This window comes from Podarcis gaigeae (assembly GCF_964106915.1).
Source record: "Podarcis gaigeae genome assembly, chromosome: 11".
Classification (NCBI taxonomy): domain Eukaryota; kingdom Metazoa; phylum Chordata; class Lepidosauria; order Squamata; family Lacertidae; genus Podarcis; species Podarcis gaigeae.
Genome location: NC_139687.1, coordinates 53,817,387 through 53,838,760, shown reverse-complemented (window position 1 = coordinate 53,838,760; position 21,374 = coordinate 53,817,387). Strand labels below are relative to the sequence as shown.

Genomic DNA, 21,374 nt, shown 5'->3' with positions numbered 1-21,374 from the left:
AGCTATAAAGGAGGGAAACTTACAATCTCCCACACCTTGTTTCCAAATCCCTGGACATGTGAGAGATTGCCACATGCATTTTCTGTTGTGATGACAGAACAGACCTGATGCTTGGAAAAACTGAGTTAAACTGTGCAGTGCTGATTTGTTAGCAAGATATTGTCTCCAGACACGCTCAAAGAGATTTTAAAGAATACACACAGTCCATGAATAAACCTAGGGCTACTGATCTAGAACTATGAGAACAAGCTACCACACTACAAAGGTGATTCCCTATTTACTGGTACAAGGTGGGGTAACTGTATGTACAAACAGACATCCACCTATGGGAAGTTGTTTTTTCTTATCTGAGGCCTTGAACTATAAGCTCAATTCTAGATGTGGAACACCGAAAGACTACATTGCGTTCCAATGTAGTCACCAAGATTTATGTACAGATATGCCTGCCTGCCAGTTGAATATTTCCATCGTTGTAAACAAAAATGAACAATTTTAGGAAAAGCAAAAGCTTGGTAGGCAAACACAGTCCTTCTCTCAAGTGTTGTTGTTTTTTAACTGATACTTTATCAACCCTTTCATTTCATTATTCCTCTTATTTCTATAGGTGAAAGATCACATAGAGGGTGCCCAAGTCAAGTCAGCCAGGTATGTGCAGAAGGATGGAGGGAATAAGCGACTAAACAACAACGCCTAAATGCACCACAAACTGGGATATGTGGACATTTCATGGGTGGAAAAGGAGAGGGAAGTATTGGGCTCAGAGGAACTGCATTCCCAAGGCAAAGCCTCTGCTCCTCTTGCAACTTGTTAATGGGCCATTCCCCTTGTAGCTAAAACAATGCTTCAGGAAGGAGGGAATTGGGCCACTGGGTGTTTGGACCAGAGGGTGCATGTCCTCCAAGGTCAATCTCTCACTGCATCTTTGAAGGGGGGAAAAGAGCTTGGAGCTTGCATACTGCAAGGTGCACTTTGTGTAAGCCCTATGCCCTATGGTCCTTTCCCTTTTATCATTGAACCTGTGTGATGTGTTGATGACATAGTTAAAGGGGGAGGACACTAACCGTTATAACCTCTCGACCTGCTTAAGACAGAAGCTGTGCCCATTACCTACTGCGGCAGGAGGGGGAGAGAGACTGTAGAGAATTCAATGCCTATTGCACCCATCTTGGATGTTCTCAATCTAGATTTTATAATCTAAGGGTGAGTGGTTCAGAGCCTTTGTTGCTTCTTTTGAGATTTCTGCAGCCTGGAATATGATGGAACACATTATTCACTAAGTTTCCAGGTGAAAGAGATATATATGTTTGTTTTTTAACATCTTGCTGATTTTTACATTACAAGTCATGTACCCTGCTCTCCCTGAATCACAGCCCAGGAATTTGTTTCTCAAGTAATAAGATAACAATGCCTTTAGCCATGTGCAGTTAAGAGATATCAGGGTTCTGGTTCGATCAACCTCTATTTGTAAGACCTTTTGTCTACTCTCCGGTGTGCATGTGTATGTGAAACTCTCTTTAGTTACTCAGTGCCAAATCCCTCATACAACCAGGAGAACTAATCATTGCCGTTTCCCAGAAAGACAATGATACTCATTATGCACCATTGCTGCCCTTTCTGACCATAGAATTTGTTGGAGAACATCCTCCACAAATGCAGCTGACTAGTTATTTGCTAGGTGAAATATTCCATCACCCTACTTGTGAATAAAAATAAATATAGTCCCATTTATTTTTTTAAAAACCAGGCACCTTAACACACAAATAGATAGTCCTTGAGGTAACCTAGGTTGGTAGGGGCTTTAAAGGTTAACACCGGCATTAAAGTGATCAGAAGGAAATAAGCAACCAATGTAAGTGGAATAAGATCTAAGATGTGATGTGATTGTCCAGCTCTAGATACCACGCTGCTAGAAGGTTACATACGCTTCAGGTTACAAGATGCTTCAGGTAACAGACTCTGCTAACCCAGAAATAGTACCTCGGGTTAAGAACTTTACTTCAGGATGAGAACAGAAATCACGCGGCGGCGGCGTGGCGGCAGCAGGAGGCCCCATTAGCTAAAGTGGTACCTCGGGTTAAGAATAGTTTCAGGTTAAGAACCCGAGGTACCACTGTACTACCTTGCTGTTTTCTCCACCTTCTCTTTGAGCCAAGGTTTCCCAGAATTCATTTCAGAGGTGGGAACTCTGGAAACCATACAGAAGTACCAGTTGATGGAAACCACAGGTAAGAGTACTCTTGTGCTAAGATCCTGCTTGCAGGCTTCACAAAGGCACCAGTTCGGCCACTGTGAGAACAGGGTGATGGATTAGATGGGCCACAGGCCTGGTCCAGTAGGCTTTTCGTATTATTTTCCTTCACTGCTGTCCTAGCCAGCAGACACCTGGAGATAATAATTTCCAAGAGCAATACTTGAAGGGAAATTGGGGGTTTGGGGGGCGGGGAGAATAAGAGAGAGCAGGCTCCTATTCCCTAAATCAGTTCTCTTTCTGCCTAAATCTCTTTCTCCAATCTATCTCCTAAATTTTGTAAGACTGTTTGCACCCCTTAATATGACTTAAAATAGTTGTGAGCCTTCTGTTTCCAGCTGTCTTCTACCACCACTGGTACAAACAGGTAAAAGCTTGGCCAAATTACATACTAGGGCGGTCCTTATCGTTTGCCAGCTTCATGCTCAGGGAGAAAATGTTGCTTTGGGAACAGAGCTAAATAGCACCTTCCTCTCCCCCACAGTGCTGTGAACATTCTTTATAAAAAATCCCCTGCTTATTGCCATTCAGTCTGCTGCTTTTTACTAGTCTCCTTCAATGCCATTAAAAAAGAAAACATTCAATTTAATCCACTCAATTAAAAGTTGGGCTATAAATCCTCAAAATGAGTAAGTAAACAGAGTCTTCTTCCTGGCAATAATCTCACTGATGATCCTTGCCCAGTGGGTATCGTATAGTGAGGAAGATGGTGCCAAAGTTGACAACAGGCTGGTGTGGCTGAGATGGAACATAGCAGGACTGCCCTCACTCTCAATGGATTTATCTTTTTGCCCTCTCTCAAAGCCATGTCCAAAAGGTTACTGCGCCAAGCGAGATGCTTTTTCCTGCTGCTAATATTAATGGGATGTGCCCACCCCTCTTTCTGGCCGAGTTTCTTTTATACATTCCTTAGGGCTGGAGCAGTATTTCCTCTCCACCTCACTAGGAAAATTTAATGCTGGAAGCTGCTTGCAATAATTGAGGGTTGTTCCTATCATGATTTTGAGTAGGTTCACCACTCCTCTCCCCTCACTGCCCTCACATCTGTGCAGTATTTGTAGTTTTAAACTTTTCTACATGTATCCTGGATTATATTTCCATAATAATAGATTTATCCTTCAAGTCAGCTAGTTGATACTTTCTGCATCTGTTGGGCTGATCCTGTGCACACACTCTCTCTCTCTCTCTCTCTCTCTCACACACACACACACAAATGTTATTTTATTTGCCAGGAAAGTGCAAACTCTGTGTTAGAATACATTATTTTAGCTAAGCAGATTTGCATGCATTTGTTTTACATCAACTCAGCTTTCAACATAGATGCTTTCAAAAGATTTTGACATTTAATGGGGCTGTCAGTGGAAGCAGAGGATGCTTGAAAGAAAAAATACAAGATGGGGCATAGTAGATGATGAAGATGATGATAAATTTATTTATACTCTGCTTTTCCCCCTGATGGGACTCAAGTCAGCTTGGAATCGGATAACTGGCAATAGCCATCGATCGCGGAGTGGGGTGCTAAAATTCCCTACTCTAAGCTTGACCGCCATGCTATCTAAAACCTATTCTTGTTATCATTCAATATTATTTGCATGTTTGGGTGCAAGGAATCCCTCTCTCTGGAGGGGAGGGATAGCGCAACGACAGGAAGACATTTTGGCTGGGTACCAAGGCATGCCAATATCTCTGACCCCTGTATCAAGCATAGAAAGAATTATTCCTGGAAATGGAGAAAGCAAATAACTGGCAGCTATGCAACTAGAAGATCTCTAGAAATGACACTTTCTATTTAGACATCACATCAGAGAAACAAATTATAATACACCAAAAATAATTATTTTTGAATACTATGTAGCCAAGAAAAGATCTACTCAAAATCAAACATGGCAGGTTTGGGGTCAGACGAGAACAAAGTTGATGTTTCTTCCATCTGTTTGTCTCTCCACCGCAGAATGAAATGTTACTGAATCTTCACTGAATTTCAGAAATGTTTCTCTACAGACTCGTTGCCTATGCCTACGTTATTACACTCCTTCCATTATAGCTTACTTATTTCCCTTACAAATGACCACATTTTAAAAGTGGCTGAGAACAAAAAAAATTTTTTTGCATTATCTAACTCAGTGTGATCCAACATGTGTCCCTCGTGCTACCTTCCCACAGCTGGGTAAGGCGCGGACTTCAGAACCCTGGCCAGAGCCTTGTGCCTCCTTCCTAAAGCCCGACACCTCGCTTAGCTGGCTTTGAGAAGGCAGAACAAAGATGGGGTCCCCCCCTTTTGGCCTGGCTCCCCACTTTGTGCAACAAGGTAGTGCGTGGCCTGCAGGTATGAAAAGTGGACCGCCCTGATCTAACCCACTGCTTTCTTCTGAAGAGTACAGTGGTACCTCAGGTTACACATGCTTCAGGTTACATGCGCTTCAAGTTACAGACTCCGCTAACCCAGAAATAGTACCTCAGGTTAAGAACTTTGCTTCAGGATGAAAACAGAAATCGTGTTCCAGCGGCGCAGCAGGCCCCATTAGCTAAAGTGGTGCTTCAGGTTAAGAACAGTTTCAGGTTAAGAACGGACCTCCGGAACAAATTAAGTACGTAACCAGAGGTACCACTGTATATCCCAATATCTTTTGAATACAACCCTTCAAACCCAAAAGCTAAGCAACAATTGAACAAGCAAAATTTTTCTAAACCATAATCAAAATTTACTTTTTATAAAATAATAATACACAAAGATGAGCAATTTTGGAGCAATGCTTACCAAAAGTATAATCGATTACTTAACTACAGTTCAGGATATTTGCAAGGCAGATGAGTGTGGAAATATTCAAAGAAAGGGAATCTCAGTGTCAACAGGTGATGTCCTCAGGCACAGCAAGGACATGGCAGAAACTCTCCAAACAGCTGAGCTGAGCTGAGCATATCTCAGTCATTGCTTTAATCTCCAGGAGTCTATGCCTGCTTGCACATGTGTAGCAACGTCACACTGCCTGCTGAAATGTACAGCTCTTCTTAGCAGTCAAGCCCACCTGTTTCCTTCTACTTGGTTATTCCTCTTTACATGGAAGAGAGGCACCAAATTAAGGAAGTGCTGCCTACGTCACTGCAAGTGCTGGTCTTTGAAGAATAAGGAACTGAAACAAGAAAACTCGTGCTTACCCGTCAGCCTCTGGTCTGGAACAGTGGCAGTTCAGAAGTCGGCCGTTCCACTTGCCCTCTCACCTCTCTTGCTGACATCTGTTTAGACTTGGCACACCTTAAAATCTGCTAGCTTCCCTTGGGATATGCAGGCCAAACGCATGACTTCTGTATATAGCCTTCACCAATCTAGTGTCCTCCCTATCTTTTTGGCGGCAATTCCCATCAGCACCAGCATCAATATGGCAGGGATGGCTGGGGGTAGGTGGGGTTTTAGTTCAAAACATCTGGAGGCCACCAGGCTGGCAAAAGATGGCTTAATATATAACTAGTATAGAGGTTAAGAAGTGCCCGAATTCACTGGGTCTCTAATTACAGTCAAGGCAACCGCTAAAGTTTCTGGACATCTTTTAACTCTAATTAGGGCAGGCATTTTTCTAGTTGCACAAAAAAGTGTGAATGATAGGAAGCTCCCACATTTTGGAATACAGATCCAAAAAGCCTGTCTCCTTGCAATTCTGCACTTCAGGAAAATGTGATGCGCTATCAGGCTTATTGTATGCCAATAAACCAACAGACAACAGTCTCAAAGAGGAAAAGCAGGGCTCTCTCTCTCTCTCTCTCTCTCTCTCTCTCTCTCTCTGTGTGTGTGTGTGTGTGTGTGTGTGTATACTACATCCCCACCCACCAGTCTGTTGTATCATTGTAGCCTTCTCTCCTTTGCCTGTTTTGCATTTGTTTTTACCATTCTCTCTTTCCAACAGCAAAGGGAGAATCAGAGTGACAATTATTTGATGGCCACCCATAAAATGGATTGCACGATGCACACAACCACAGTTGTCTGCACCACATGGCCACATGCAAAGGCACCCCATATTCCTCCACATTTATGATTGGTAACAGGTATCAGGGTGCAAAAGACTCCCCACAAAATTAAACTTTGCAGGTAGTCAGCACATGGCAAATGCCAGATATTCCAATCCTGCTCCAAGAGTGGAGTCTGGACCCTTTCCTGTGATGAGAAAAGCAACACCAACCAAACTAAGTTAGTTGCTTGGCTCTGCTGGTTTTACAGTGCAAGTTATGTTATATGACGACAAAACTGTCTGTTCACTGGCAACTTGGAGTAGCCTAAGGAGAGAGAAAAACAATACCCAAGGGAACTCTGGCAGTTACCCCCAAATACTGATGCACATAACAAGCCTGCGCTAGTCTCTGCAAGGCATGTCTGTTAAGTAATTACTATTAGCATTTCCATGTTGAAATGCATAACTTTATAGAGGGAAACAGCACATATGGAAATACTGCCGAGGTAAACTAGAATAATATATGCACATTTCTTAAGTAACTAACAATCCCTGATAGCTCCCTCTCACTCTCACTCAAGGTAGGCTGCTGAAGACACAGTACTTGGCTCCAAATCAGGTCAGTTTGGAAGAAACACTACAATAAAGGACACCGAAAGATACATCTTTGTGGGGGAAACGCATAGCAATTAAAACATCGGATCTTGAGATATATTAGCAGAATTCGACTCATGTGGCAGGGCTTTCCAGGCACATATCTGCACTGCAATCCCAAGGATCCCTGGAAAGCCACTTCTGAAGGGTGAGGGACTCTCTGGAATGGCATGCGACTGGGTATGGGGGACTATAGCAGGGCAGGGTAACAAGAGATAAATCGGCAGGCGACTGTCTTGCGTAAGTGCTTTTCTGCAAGGCTCTCTGGTTCCAAGCTCTTGTAAATAAAATGTGATTGCCATATAAGTTGGCAGGTGGAACAAATACCTGTAAGCACAAGGGCCCAGGTTCGGTCCACGGCACCTTCAGCTAAAGGAAGCTAGGTAGCATAGTGTTGAGAAGCCTGCTGCCTAAGGGCTGGAGAACTAAGTCCATTTCAAGAGATGATACTAAGCTAGGTGGACCAGTTCCTTCTATCTTGTTTTAGAAGGTTGATTTTACAAACACAACAACTGTGAATTTGCTTGGCACCCTAGGCACCTTTGGGAGGAAGGGCAGGATAATAAATTCATTAAATAATAACCCTACGCCCCAAAGGGAACTTTCACTATTTTGTACTGATTCAAAGGCCAGAAGCCAGGTTATACTAGCTCAACTAGTCTTACAGTGAGTATATTTTAATCAAAGGAGCAATTAATTCATCAACTTTAATTACACAAAACAAGGTGGGGCACTTGTTCAATGACACCTGTTAACTAGCCTCCAAAACTTCAACTTAAACTGGTGGGGATGGGGAAAAAGAACCATGCAATTATATGTGTAGCTTATGTACAAAGACTGATGTGGGCATTATGGTTTATTCATGTTTAGCAGCTTAAAAGTCACAGCTACGGAAATGGTAGGGGTGAATTCATTTATTTAAGAAAATGGACACAACCACCTGATTGTAAAAAAAACCTGAACCTTAAACATAGTTAACTAGTATGTGGAACACATTATCATATCCTCCTTATCTCATCCACCCACTGCCAGGAGAGATAAAAACTGATTACTTTTAAAGTTTTATTTTAATGAAAATTGCCAGATTGTAAAAGCTTCAAGTATAACAAGTTTCTATTTTTAAAAAACTGGTAAAAATGAAATCTGAACGTAATGCACACATTTACGGTGGAATTTAATGTGATACTACAAGTGTTTTCGTTTACATAAGCTTATCAGCCTTGTCAGATAGTATCCCCCCCCACACACACTATGCTGGGGATTCTCCTACACACACACCCCGAGCCAATTTCAGGGTGAACAGGGAGTAAAAATGAGGGAGCCCAGTTGCACAGGGTTTCTGTTGAGGGCGTTTGTAAGGTGAATCCTGCCCATTACAGTCATATCTTGGTTGACGAACGCCTTGCGAGTCAAACCTTTTAGGTCCCGAACGCAGCAAACCCGGAAGTGAGTGTTCCAGTTTGCGAACGTTCTGTGGAACCCGAACGTCTGACGCTGCTTCCACAGCTTCCAATTGGCTGCAGGAGCTTCCCGCAGCCAATCGGAAGCTGCGCCTTGGTTTCCAAACGTTTTGGAAGTCGAACAGACTTCTGGAACGGATTCCATTCGACTTCCAAAGTACCACTGTATCTCTTAAAAACTGTATTTATGTCACTCTTGTGAGATTTTGATGAAAGGCTACTGTTTGAAAAGCAATCACTGTGGGGAAAACATATTCAGTAATCATCATTGCAGCACAACAGTCATATTATGGTTTGATCTCTATGGCAGCAGAATCTAGTTGATGCCATTCTGAATCTCACTAGGATCATACACCGAGTAATTATGATGATCATATTCTCCTTTTTTATGCCCAGCTACCCAGGAACTGCAATGTATTAAAGTTCTGAAATAATTTCTATAAACAACATAAACAAAATGAATAGTCTATTTCCACTACACAGAAAACACTGCTTTGTTCTAACTACAATTCATTGCTTCTGAAAAGATATTGCCGATTGTTACAGTTCAGTCTTATGAACACTATACAGTGGTACCTCTAGATGTGAACGGGATCCGTTCTGGAGCCCCATTCGCATCCTGAGTAGAACGTAAGACGCGACTGTGTGTCTTGTTGCTTCCGCGCATGACATCATTTTGAACGTCTGTGCATGCGCAAGCGGCGAAACCCGGAAGTAACACGCTCCGTTACTTCCAGGTCACCGTGGAGTGTAACTTGAAAACGCTCAACCTGAAGCACATTTAACCTGAGGTATGACTGTACTAGTGGGATGCAAATACTTACCAAATGTCATTGGGAAAGAGGGTCCCTAGTGGGGGTGGCCCCAATCCAGGTACTTTGGGCAGTGCTGCCTGTTTCCCACTATGTGGACTAACTTTGATGTCTCGTGTCATCACCAGATGCATGGAACTGTTTCATACAGCCATCAATTCTTTTTCTCTATTGGCTGCGTTGTCATTTGTGTATGGGTAGAAGATTCGAATCAAACTGGTTCTGAGCCAGTCCAAGGATAACTCACCCATTTGTACTTGCCTATAAGTAGATATTATTTCACAGTATAAAAAACACAGTGCTATCTTGCTTGTTACAGCTGCAAGCAGTAGGAGCACACAGGAGCACTGAAATCCCTCCTCATGTGGAAACTGCACAGATATGAAAAACGCTGTGAAAATGCTTTTTTAAAACATGTATTGAAAAATATATTGAATTTGCCATAACTTGCCATCGCCATCTAGTGTCACATTTGTATGTTGTATTTTAAAACACATTTAAAACATTTTATTTGCAGCTGTATAGCTGAGTCCTCAGTAACACATAATTCGTGAGTACTGATGTGTTTTTGAAGCACTACCTTAGCACTGATTTTAAACAAATTAAAGAGATGCAGAAATAAGCCTGAAATACTAATGTATCACAAATGGGGAAAAAACTGTTCTCAAAGCCAGAATTCACCAAGCCTCTAGATTTCCATTACCAAGTCTTTTCAGTGGCTGACACAAATCTGTTCACCTTCAAAAGGTAACTATAACATTGAAATAAGACAGTTGCAGGGGGTCCCGGAGGAAATGTTGCAGAACTTCCTAAGAACTGAAAGGGAACTGAAAGTTACTGAAATTTTATTTAGAATCCTCCAGTAAGAATGATAATGGAAAATAATAACATGCCATATCAATATATAACACGCTGGATTACATTTGGAGTTCACAACTGTATGTTAAGCGAGACTATATGCACTGTAGAAAGTGTCTCAGCACTTTTTTTTCTTTTTTTGAGCCCAAATGAGCTTCATAACTTGCCCTCAGATAACAGTCACAATCACTCTGCATGGAAAGGGCACCAACTGCCATTAGTCACAAAGGTTATGGAACAGAGAGAAGAGTTATAAACAAAACCTCCATGGCTGTGATCAGATCACTTGGCCTTGGCCTCTTAGGAGGACTCTGGGAACTCAGCTTTCATTAAAATAAGCCTAACAAAAACATACACAGAGAAGTGCTTCGAGCCCTCACAGCTGTCAAGCAAAACTAAAATCACGTGCAGACAGTGCCTGCCAAAAGACTGAAACCAGAGAGGATGTGAGCAGGAAGCACGGGCAGAACTTCCTTAATCATCAGAATTCCCTAACCCACAACACAGCCTCTAGCCGGCTTCTTGTCCCAGAATCTACAGCCTTGAGCAATCCTTCCTCTATGTTTGCAGGACTAACAGAGTTTTGCAATAGCTCTCAAACCCCATCACTATGAAGGTGACTATTATGTGTCTTTATGATCATTGTTGGAAAAATGTTTTTATTTTGACAAATCTGCCTACCCCTTTCTCCCAGAGTTCAGATTACCTGGAGAATAGGTTGTGCCCAGGGTTACCTTGTGAGAGTCACAGCTGGATGGTGATTTGAACACCCACCTCCATGAGTCAGGTTTACATGTTCTATTACACCAAACAAAGCACCTAAGTCCCATACGCCTTCAAAAGCGCCAGATTGGACAAATACACAGAAAGTTTCAAGGGCTCTACAGCCTCACACTCCTGGAGTCTTGTATGTCTGCATTTCAATGCTTGTTTATTTATTTTAGCAAATAAAATAAAGCACCATGAAAAGGACGTGGTCCATTGTATCACTGCTTCTCAAATGTTTTAACTAACACCATGCACATATATGGTAAAGGGTTAAGAAATGGGTCCCCCAAATGCATGTTTGCGTTAAAAGTGGGTGCTGGGTCTGAAAAGATCAGAAATGTTTTACAAGTTGACTCTCATCTAGGGAAATGCATGAAGAGATTTAAGCATGCAATATGGGATTCTCCCCCTAACTTCTCTGACTCTGGAGTTCATGTCTGGAAATGCACTCCAATATTTTATTATTACTCGAAGTGATTTCTTATCCTCCAAATGAGGAGCTCCCCATGTCCACAAAGATAAAGAAATTTTTATTTGTGGCAGGGTCAAAGATTAATTGCTTTGCATGTTGAAAGTCCCTGGTTCAATCTCCGGCTAGAAGGGCTGGCAGAGACCCCAGCTGAAATCCTGGAAAGCTGCTGCCTTCCAGTGTAGACAATACTGAGCTAGATAAACTACTGAGCTAAATAAACTCAATACAAGACAACTTCCTATGTTCCTACTCATTCAGGAGTCAAATACCGACAGCTGCCTCTTGATGTTGGCACTCAAAAGGCATAATTTATATAAAATACAAACAGACAGACATGACAGTATTTTCTTTAGCAGGTTTAGAAGTTTGCCTCCTTTTTAATTTTTGACCTTTGTTCTGGAGATTCAATAAACCAAAGGACAGGTTGGGGTTTCCCCTTCTGACCTTCCTATTCTTATTGCAAGGAGGTTTGGAGTTGTGCAGACTCCAAGAAACCTTCGATTGGGAACTGCCTGGCCCTCCTCTTTGGAAATGGTACTACAAGTTTCTGTGATGTCATCACATGCAGCAGGTGAGACCAGCATCCAAATTTGGGCTGGAGACAAAGCAAGCCAACCAGCAGCGGTCACCAACCTATTCTCAAGGTGGTCATTGAAACTTGTTCCTGGCCTGAATTCTCTGTGCAGTGTGCCTAACACTGTCCGTTTTTGGCAGCAAATCATTCTGGATGACTCTGTGCCTCATAACACAGAGCAAAGCTTGTAGTGAATGGAGCTGTGAGATACTTACTGCAGCCCTGCCAGCAATGGCTTCAGTACTGACGGTGCTGAATGTAAGGCTATAAATTCGCAAGCAGCTGAAGAAATGGAATGCGCACACATAATGCCCACCCACTGAAATCACACGAAGGCCAAAAAAAGAAAAAAAAAACACCTAAAATATCTAACACACTGCAGTTTCGGACTCTGGGAACTCTGATGTATTAATATTCCACAGTGGAAGTTACAAGAATATGCCACTAGCATATTTCAATATATACTAATTCTGGATGGAAAACATCTGTCATCAAGATGCATAATTACCTTGCTTGGTTAGGTTACCACATTTCTGTTAAGTTACCACTCTTCAGTAACTCTCTCAAGAACTGTAATCTTAATGTCCATCTGGCCCTGTTTTCAGAAAGCTCACAAATCTTTCACCATTGTAAAGTTTCCTTTACAAAATAAATCACTTCATCTGCAACTAACTACTCTACCCCAATTACTAATGCTCTGGAATTCAGTTTCTTGCAGTGCAAATTTCACAGGAGTCATCATAAGAATTTAAGCGGTACCCTACTGTATCATATTAAGACCCAGAAACTTGTTTCCAACAATGGCCAACCACATGCCTCCAGGAAGCTCACAAGCTGAAGAGGAAGACAGCAGCCCTTCTCAGCATCTGGTACACTGCCTCTGAATCCAGAGGTTCCATATAACCGTAATGGCTAATGCCTGTTGATAGAGACCTATCCTCTATGAACTTGATTTGATTTATCCTCCATCCCAAATGTGGAGTGTACAAAAGACTGTCTGAAGAAACTGCAAACTTAAATGGCAATTTCCAGCTAAATAAATCAGCTTTATTGTATTTTTTGTTTTGCTTTCATAAAGCACAGAGGTCCTCTATTAAAATTTCAAGTACCTTTTAAACCTAACACTTTTCAGTCAGCAAAGAACAAACAAAGCAACAATGGGTAAAAATGAGCAGCCTAGTTAGCAGGGGAGCCATTTACTGTTCTTAAAACCTTTGGAGCTTCCCCCCCCCTTGTTAACCATCATTTAACTAAATCCATTTTTCATAAAATTACTATTTATGTCAAATGAGAACTTTAATAACATGTAACGTACCTTCAATTTATTACCTTTCTATAGCACTGTAGAAGCTATACTTGTCCTCAAAGAAGTGTCAAATTGGGTTGGGAGAAACAACTTACATTGGCCTAGTTTGCACACAACATAAACTATGTGCACAGTCATACCTTGGGTTACAGATGCTTCGGGTTGAGCAATTTCGGGTTGCGCACTGCGCCGAACCCGGAAGTACCGGAATGGGTTACTTCCGGGTTTCGGCGCTTGCGCAGAAGCGCTAAATGGCACTGTGTGCATGCGCAGAAGTGCCGAATCACGTTCCGTGCATGCGCAGATGCGGCGCTGCGGGTTGCGAATGTGCTTCCTGCACGGATCACATTCGCAACCCGAGCGTCCACTGTAATGTAAATAAAACACAAAAGAGCTTTTGCTCCTCCCCTGCTTGTGACTTTGCCACACTGGAGAGGAAATGAGTCTGAGTCTGATTTTTAGATGACTATCATATCTCCTCTCATCAAGGCTACCCTACTTCCTCAACCATTCCTCCCAAGGCTTGGATTTCAGACCCCGGATCATCTTGGTTGCCCTCTTCTGCATAAATTCCAGCTTGTCAATGTTCTTCTTAAACTGCAGTGCCCAGAACTGGACACAGTGCTCCAGGTGTGGTCTGATCAAGGGAGAATAGACTGGTACTATTGAGTTCCCTTGATCGGGACACTGTACATCTGTTGATGCATCCTAGAATAGAATTAGCTTTTCTTTCTTTTTGCTGCTGCATCACACTGCCAAGCTAAGTGTCCCCCATCTTATATGTGTGTAGCTGTTTTTTCCTGCCTAAGTGCAGAACCTTACGTTTGTTCCTATTGAAATTCATATTATTAGTGTGGGTCCTGTTCTCCAATCTGTTAAGGTCAGAGTGAATCCTGTCTTCCGTGGCATTAACTATCCCTCCCATCTGCAAATTTGGCGGCCATCCCCTCAATTTCTTCATCCAAGTACTTAATAAAGATGCTGAACAACAAAGGGCCTAGGACAGAACTCTGAAGCACCACACTTGTCACTTTCCAGGATGATGAGGAACCATTAGTGAGAACTCTTTATGTATGGTCAGACACCCAGCTACAAACATACCTAAGCCTTATACCACCCAACCCACATTTTACCAGCTTCACTGCAAGAATATTATGGAGCTGATCATACAAAATGGGACCAATAGCCCTTTGCCCATCCATATCAAAGGGGATGGAGCTCTACCTGCTTTGGAAATACAGTGGTGCCTCGCAAGACGAAATTAAATTAATTCGTTCCGCACGGTTTCCCATAGGAATGCATTAAAAATCAATTAATGCGTTCCTATGGAGACCGCTTGCCAGGCTGGCGGTGCGGAGAAGGGCTTTTCTCCCCACCGCAAGCCTTCAGCACAGGTACGGGAACAGAGGGGAAGGCGCACAGCGCTTCTCCTCTGTTCCCGGGGCTTGCGGTGGGAGGAGGGTTTTTCCTCCCCACGGCCAACATTCAGAACAGCATTCTGAATGTTGGCGGTGGGAAGGAAAACCCTCCTCCCGCCGCCAGCCTTCGGAGCAGCCTTCCGAAGGCTGCTGGTGGGGCAGAGAGACCTCCTCCCACCGCCAGCCTTTGGAGGAGCCTTCCGAAGCCTGGCGGGGGGAGGAGGGCTCTCCGCCCCATCGCCAGCCTTCGGAGGAGCCTTCTGAAGCCTGGCGTGGGGAGAAGGGCTTTCCGCCCCACCGCCAGCCTTCGGAGGAGGTCCGAGGACAGTGGGGAAGGCGCGCTGCGCTTCCCCGCTGTCCCGGAGACTTCCCTATGGGCTTTCGTCTTGCAAAGGAAGCCCATAGGGAAATTCGTTTTGCGAAGCGCCTCCAAAACGGATAACCCTTTCGTCTAGCGGGTTTTCCGTCTTGCGAGGCGTTCATCTTGCGGGGCACCACTGTACAAGCTCTGACTATACATGGTATGTACAATTGCACTGTACAATGTAAGCAAGGATTCTAACAAAATGTCCTTCTGAACAGGTATTTGTTTTTCACCATTCCTCAAAATGTTTTATGACAACCACATCTTTAAGTGGAACAAGCCATTCACTATAAAATGGTGATAACTCCCCCACCTAACAAAACTCTATATTAGCCTGGATTAATCATGGCTCTTCTGGCAACTTTGTCACCGAGCATGCCTGGCAAAGCAGGTATCATGTGAGTAGGGAAAATCCATTTAGCCCCATCCATTTTTAACGGCAAATTCTACTCAGATTCCTTCATGTTAGTAGGGTTGTTGTTTTTTTGCCTCTGGATGAAACACAGTTCTTTTGTCCCACCCACTTGGCCTTTGGAAGGCTGGATAAATAACCTGGGCAACTGTTTTAGGTACTTTCAGAAATGTTAAATTCTACCATGGTGGCATCGAATGCTGAGCTGGCCGGGTGTAGTCTTGAATGCAGAACTACTCAGACATCTCAACTGGTCAACTTTTGCTTTCTAGGTTCAAATAGAACAATATAATTTTGAGAACTGTTTAATATGTACAGATGCACTAATGTTTGTTTATTCCTCCCCTCACTCATGCCTCTTGCAGAAAATATATTTTTTTTTCAACAGGAATTTCTTTGTGGAGTCACAAATCTATTTATGACATGTTCTTTGCTATGCTGATTCTGTAGTGGCATCAAAAACTAAATAGCAGGAACATGTAGTACGAAAAGTAACTGCAATAAACAACAATAGCCTTCGGTGGTGGTGATGGGGAAACAGAACAGGACTCAATTCTTACGCAAATAACGTTTTCTGAATCTGGTTTGAAGGAACCGAATCCCTGATAAAGTACTTCTGGAGAAGAGCTACTTGTTCAACATTGAGGAGCATATCAGAAGCATATACCACACTTGAGGATTGTATCTTGCAACATTTAATTGCAGGTAGTTAACATAACTTGCATACCAACCTTTATGACAGATGCCAAGCAACAGATCCTATAGTGTGCTTGTTTTGCAGTAGCTCACACCTCACTGTGAAAAGGTGGTTCAACCACTTGTTATGAACTGGGAACAGAGATTGGGGAAACAATGTATTTAGATTGGCTGCTACTTCTTTCCTTACTTCTTGGTAGAATCAACAAACCAGTATTTTACAATCCAGGCTGCAGAAGATATTAGTTGACAGCTACTGGACTAGCAAAGCAATCCTATGCAAGAGTTTATTTCTAGGTAGACAACTCTTAAATTCAACGGGACTTACACCCAAAGTAAAGTGTGCATAGGATTCTAGCCTCCAGAGAAATACTGAGGCAGATAATCCAATCTATCTTCTGTGCAAATTTAACTACATTGTAACTTCTCTTGTGTGTATGGTGTATATAGGTGGAACTGTAAACCTTCATTTTCTGCTCTTCCATTGATGCCTATGGGATGAATTTTAGTTACACTTGTATTTTGGTGGTGTATATTCACCAAACAGGTGGGCAGGATCAGTGAATGGAGTCAGGATGCAGTGTCGTTTTATTCCTCTCCCCACCCCAGCACACTCATTTCCCACACTTGACACAACCCTTTTGCCCTAATCTTCTCTCTCTCTCTCTCTCTCTCTCTCTCTCTCTCTCTCTCTCCCCACCACTTTGATTTGTGCCAGTATGGCTTGAACACAGACAGTCTAAGCAAATGTGCCAAGTTATGTCGCCAGCTTAAGAAGAGCTCAGCCAGGGTGAAAAATATATCAGTTGGAATAGTGGGGTGTGTTGTATGTGGGAGTCATGATTGCACTGTAAATGGTCACACAATTTCTTAAATTCCCTGATTCCTGCAATTCTCTTAAAAGGAGCAACTGTGAACACTCCAACACATTTCTTCTGCTTTTGTTTGTATAAAAGGTACACATTTAAAAATGCATTTTTCTTCTTTGAAAGTATGATTTCCTGCTTTTGTGCAATGTAGTAAGATCCTCAGGACAGCTATAAATAAAGAATCTAGAGTAAACAGGGCATAAATTTGAGAGAAGAAGAGCCTGTTTGTCATAAACATGAAAATAATAACAGGCACCCAAGAAACTTCAACCTAAGTCACATAAGAAACGATGGAACGGCTATTTATTTAACATATAGCTTGTAATGGGTTTTTTAAAAATATTATTAATTCAATAAAGCCTTTTAGGGAATTACACCTAATTCTGGGCATCAGAGTTTAAGGAAGATATTGACAAGCTAGAATGTATGCAAGGGAGGGCAACCAAGATAATTAAGGGCCTGCAAACCAAGCATTATGAGGAATGGTTGCGGGAGTTGGGCATGATTAGCCTGTAGAAGATAATACCAAGAAGTTATAGGATAGGATAGCCATCTTCAAATATCTGAAGGGCTGTCACATGGAAGATGGTGCAAGCTTGTTTTTTCCTGTTCCAGGGGGTAGAACCCAAACCAATGGATTTAAATAACAAGAAAGGAGATTCCGACAAAACATTAGGAAGAACCTTCTGATAATAAGAGCTGTTTGATGTCTACATCGGAAGGCGGTGCACTCTCCTCCTTCAGCTGTCTACATCGGAAGGTGGTGCACTCTCCTCCTTCAGCGGTTGGTTGGATGGCTATCTGTCAGAGATTCTTTAGCTGTGATTTCTGCATTGCAGAGGGCTGGACTAGACGACCCCTCAGATCCCTTCCAACTCTGCAATTCTATGATCTGCCTCTGAGATTTAAAATAGACTTACATAGCAGCTCTAATCTCTAAATAGTGTTCTCCTTTGCCAGTTACCAAGGTAATAAAATCCACAGGACTACATGCCCCCAAAGGCAGTCTATTACGTGGAGAGAAGCATAAGCATGCATGCTCTCTCTACTTAGTCCCTGATGCCCCTAAGCAAGGGGATGTCATGTTCAGATACTATCTAAGTGCCTAATTTCTTATGTGCACAAGCTAAAAGTGTATATTATTCATCAGCAGATTTTGTCAATAAACTGATTACAAGATTCGACTTACACATGTTGAATTTTATGCACATAAGATAAGTGCTCCCTTCTGGATGCCCTCCAGATCTTTTTAGACTATAACTACCATTATTTCCCACCACTGGGTGGGGATGATGGGAGTTTCAGTCTAAAATACACTAGGTTGTGGAAGGATGATTTAGGACAGGGGTGGCAAACTCCCAAGAGACTGTGATCTATTCAGAGTTAAAGACTCTGTGATCTGCCCCCTTTTTTGGGGTTCAGGTCAAGGTTGTCGAGCCTTTTCAGTGAGGACGAAAGCCCCATTTTTGGGGTGCAGGGCGGTTTAAATGTTGAACTTCTTTGGGGGACGCCAGTGATTGTCTAGTGATCTACCACAGACGTCCAGTGATCTACCGGTAGATCACTATCTACCTGTTGGGCGTGCCTGATTTAGGACATAAGTAGGAACAGGGTTTGGCTGGCTGGTGGGCTTCTTACCTCCCACAGCCTTGTGGGCTAAGTTAGACAGGTGGACAGGGCTATCTACCTGTCAATCAGCTGGCATCACAATGACCAGTTTTTGCATAGCATGAGCATGGAAGCCTTAACCCTGTGCTCTGCAAGCTCCAACAATCAGCTGATTATTGAGCCTTCATGCACAGGACTATGCAAATCCCGCTGATCAGCTGACTGACGTCCTTGCAGCCCCACTATGCCTTTATCTGCCCATACCTGACAACATATGAAGTTAGGTGTATGGCAGGTGGGCATGGCTTGACCAAGCATAATTAAGCCTGTGGGCAGGAGGATCCCCACCACGAGTGCTGGATATATTTGAATTTTCCCACATGCACAGCTGAGGATGCTAGAGATGAAGGTCAGTGGGCCAGTCTCCTCTCCACATGATGGACACGGGTAGGAGGAAAGTATAGTCCAATTTGCCCTACTGAATAAGTATATCACATGAGTAATCTTTAAAAGGTTATCTAGCCTGAAGCAGAAAAGCTGTTGGTTCTGGAATGTTATTGTGACATGGAATGAAACACAGGGAAAGAGGATTGTTAATATTTTCTAATAATGAGCAATAAGTACCGTTTATTAAATAATAAATGACTTACAGCATCATAAATAATATGCAAATTAACAAAATTTAAAGCAGCTGATTAATCAGTTAAGAAGCACAATGATTGACTAAAAATACTTTTAAAACAACAAGAGACAGCCAAACTTTTGAAGTGTTTATAAAATAATAATAATCACATGCTATATAGTACTTTGGTTTAATGGAAATGCTTTTATCACTGACCACACCATCCACAAGGAAGTGATAACTTGATTTTATGACATCACAAGTCACGTCCTTATCAGACAAGCACAAACTGAGAAACAGGGTACTTGGTAGAAGCAACAGCAGAAAGCAGAAGCTGGAGATTGGAGACATTGGCCAGGCAAGCATGAAACAATACATGTATTCCCTCCTTAAATCTGCTTACTGTAAAACCCATTACTTTTTATTTATGGCCTGATTCAGCACAAAGGGAAGCATGTCAAAGTAAAAGTCACAGCAGCATAACTTTGCTGATCTGAGTCAGTCCCTAACAAGTCAGTTGACTGCTAACAGAGGTAGTTAAAAACCTGGTGGCAGCATCTGGCCTGAGGTTAATAGGTTTCATATTCAGTTATAATCAGAGCTAAAGTTTTTAAAAAACAACAATATCAAGTTTTTGGGAGGAAAGGATAGGCACTTAAAATTTACAGCAGCAAATGATGTCTATCCTTGTATCTGCAAAGCCAGCTATGTCTGCTTCAAGCTTTTTATTTATTGCTTCACAGGTCACAAAAGCCTGGCGCTTTTGTTGTGTCCTTGAATACGCCTTCCCACCAACTTCAGGTTATTGTGTTCCCAGACAAAAAAGGACAGATGGGGGATAACTCTGAAGAGGAGGAGGGGTGACAGGAAAGCAACTGACAATTAACTGACTGAGAATGGGAAAGGATGAGTGGCATTAATTCAACTAGTTTGGTTTTGTGCTTTTCTGAAACTTGGAATACAGTACTCTACACTGTAGATGGGAGAGGAGGGGGACAAGGAAAGCACAAGTTGTGGAAAAAGTGGCTGCACCTCATCTTTATTTGCATGTTGCTTTACAAAGGGGCTTTGCTAGTTATCTTCTAACCCACCCCTCTGATACTGCACCAGCTTGGATTATGCCAACCCTTCAACTATAAATTATTATATCCCAGTAGATCTGTCGCCAGAGTTCTCCCTTCCCACACTTATATTACCACTGACAGTGTTACAGACCACCTACAGCAACAAAACAGCATCTTCCCAAGTGTATCCCTGCAGATAGCAAATCACCACATAGCATGCAGTTAAGATATATCAAATCCTTCATTGAAAGAGCTCTCAGAACCATACAACTGAAGTAGCCCTTTATTGTGGTAGGAGTCCTATAAGGTGCTTGTGTATATTAGCAATGGCCTCACACCACATTATATGTCTATCTTTCCAAGGATAATGGGACCTCTTCTCACAATGAAGATTGAGCAGGTGACAAGCGCATCATTAAGGGAGCTACTCATCATAAGGGAGCATCATTAAGGGTCTCCCTAGTACTCTTAACATCACACCAGCTTTCTACCAGGAAGTCATCTCAATATTCATGCCTCTTGCCAGCCCCAGGCATTGAATTCATCACCTATCCCAACTCAGTTCTTTCCCAAGCTCCCCCTGGCCTGAAGGGTGGAGATTCCACCACACCCCAGGCAATCTTTTCCACTGCTAAGTTATGCTTACTTAGAAAGTTTTTCCTAGCATCAGGCTTCAATATCATCCATTCGAAACTCTGCAACAATAAGACTTTGTGCACAGTTCTACCTGCGATAAATGTTCTATTCGCCTTCTCCAAAATAACGCTTCCTGAAAGATCTCTGATCCTTTCTCTACGAGCAATATACAGTATTCCCATCCCCACTTAATGGAAGCAAACATACTTTTTAAGTGTCCGTTCTTAATAATAATAATAAAAAAAACCCCACAGGCCCTACTCAGTTATACCACCCATACAACTAAGTTTTTAACGTCTGTGAAAACTTAAGTCACCCAAATCTGCTCATGCTTTCTGTGGAACATGCCCAGGCCTGTTCAAAGGCCTCCTACATTTAGTTTTAAAATACCTTGGACCTTTCCTTCCCAATCCAGCTCAAAACTCTTGCGCAGCTTCCCTTTCTCTACAGGTCACAGGAACACCAGAAAGCACCCCACATTTCAGAACGCCACTTCCTCACCCACCTGTTGGTATTACCAACCCACCCCCCCCACCACCACCAAGGTACAGCAACCCTGTAACCGGGCAGGGCACCTACCAATCCCAACCCC

General features: G+C 42.6%; 1 protein-coding gene and 1 long non-coding RNA gene across 2 annotated transcripts in view; one reads left to right on the top strand and one right to left on the bottom strand.

Moving 5' to 3' along the window:
• The window catches only part of MEX3C (mex-3 RNA binding family member C), a 29,482-nt gene that overhangs the window by 5,962 nt on the left and 2,146 nt on the right, over positions 1 to 21,374 (bottom strand). The gene's annotated exons all lie outside the window — the stretch shown is intronic.
• Positions 17,623 to 21,016, top strand: LOC310827247. Its single transcript, XR_014556254.1, has 2 exons — positions 17,623 to 18,869; positions 19,826 to 21,016. It is a non-coding gene; the product is annotated as an uncharacterized lncRNA (long non-coding RNA).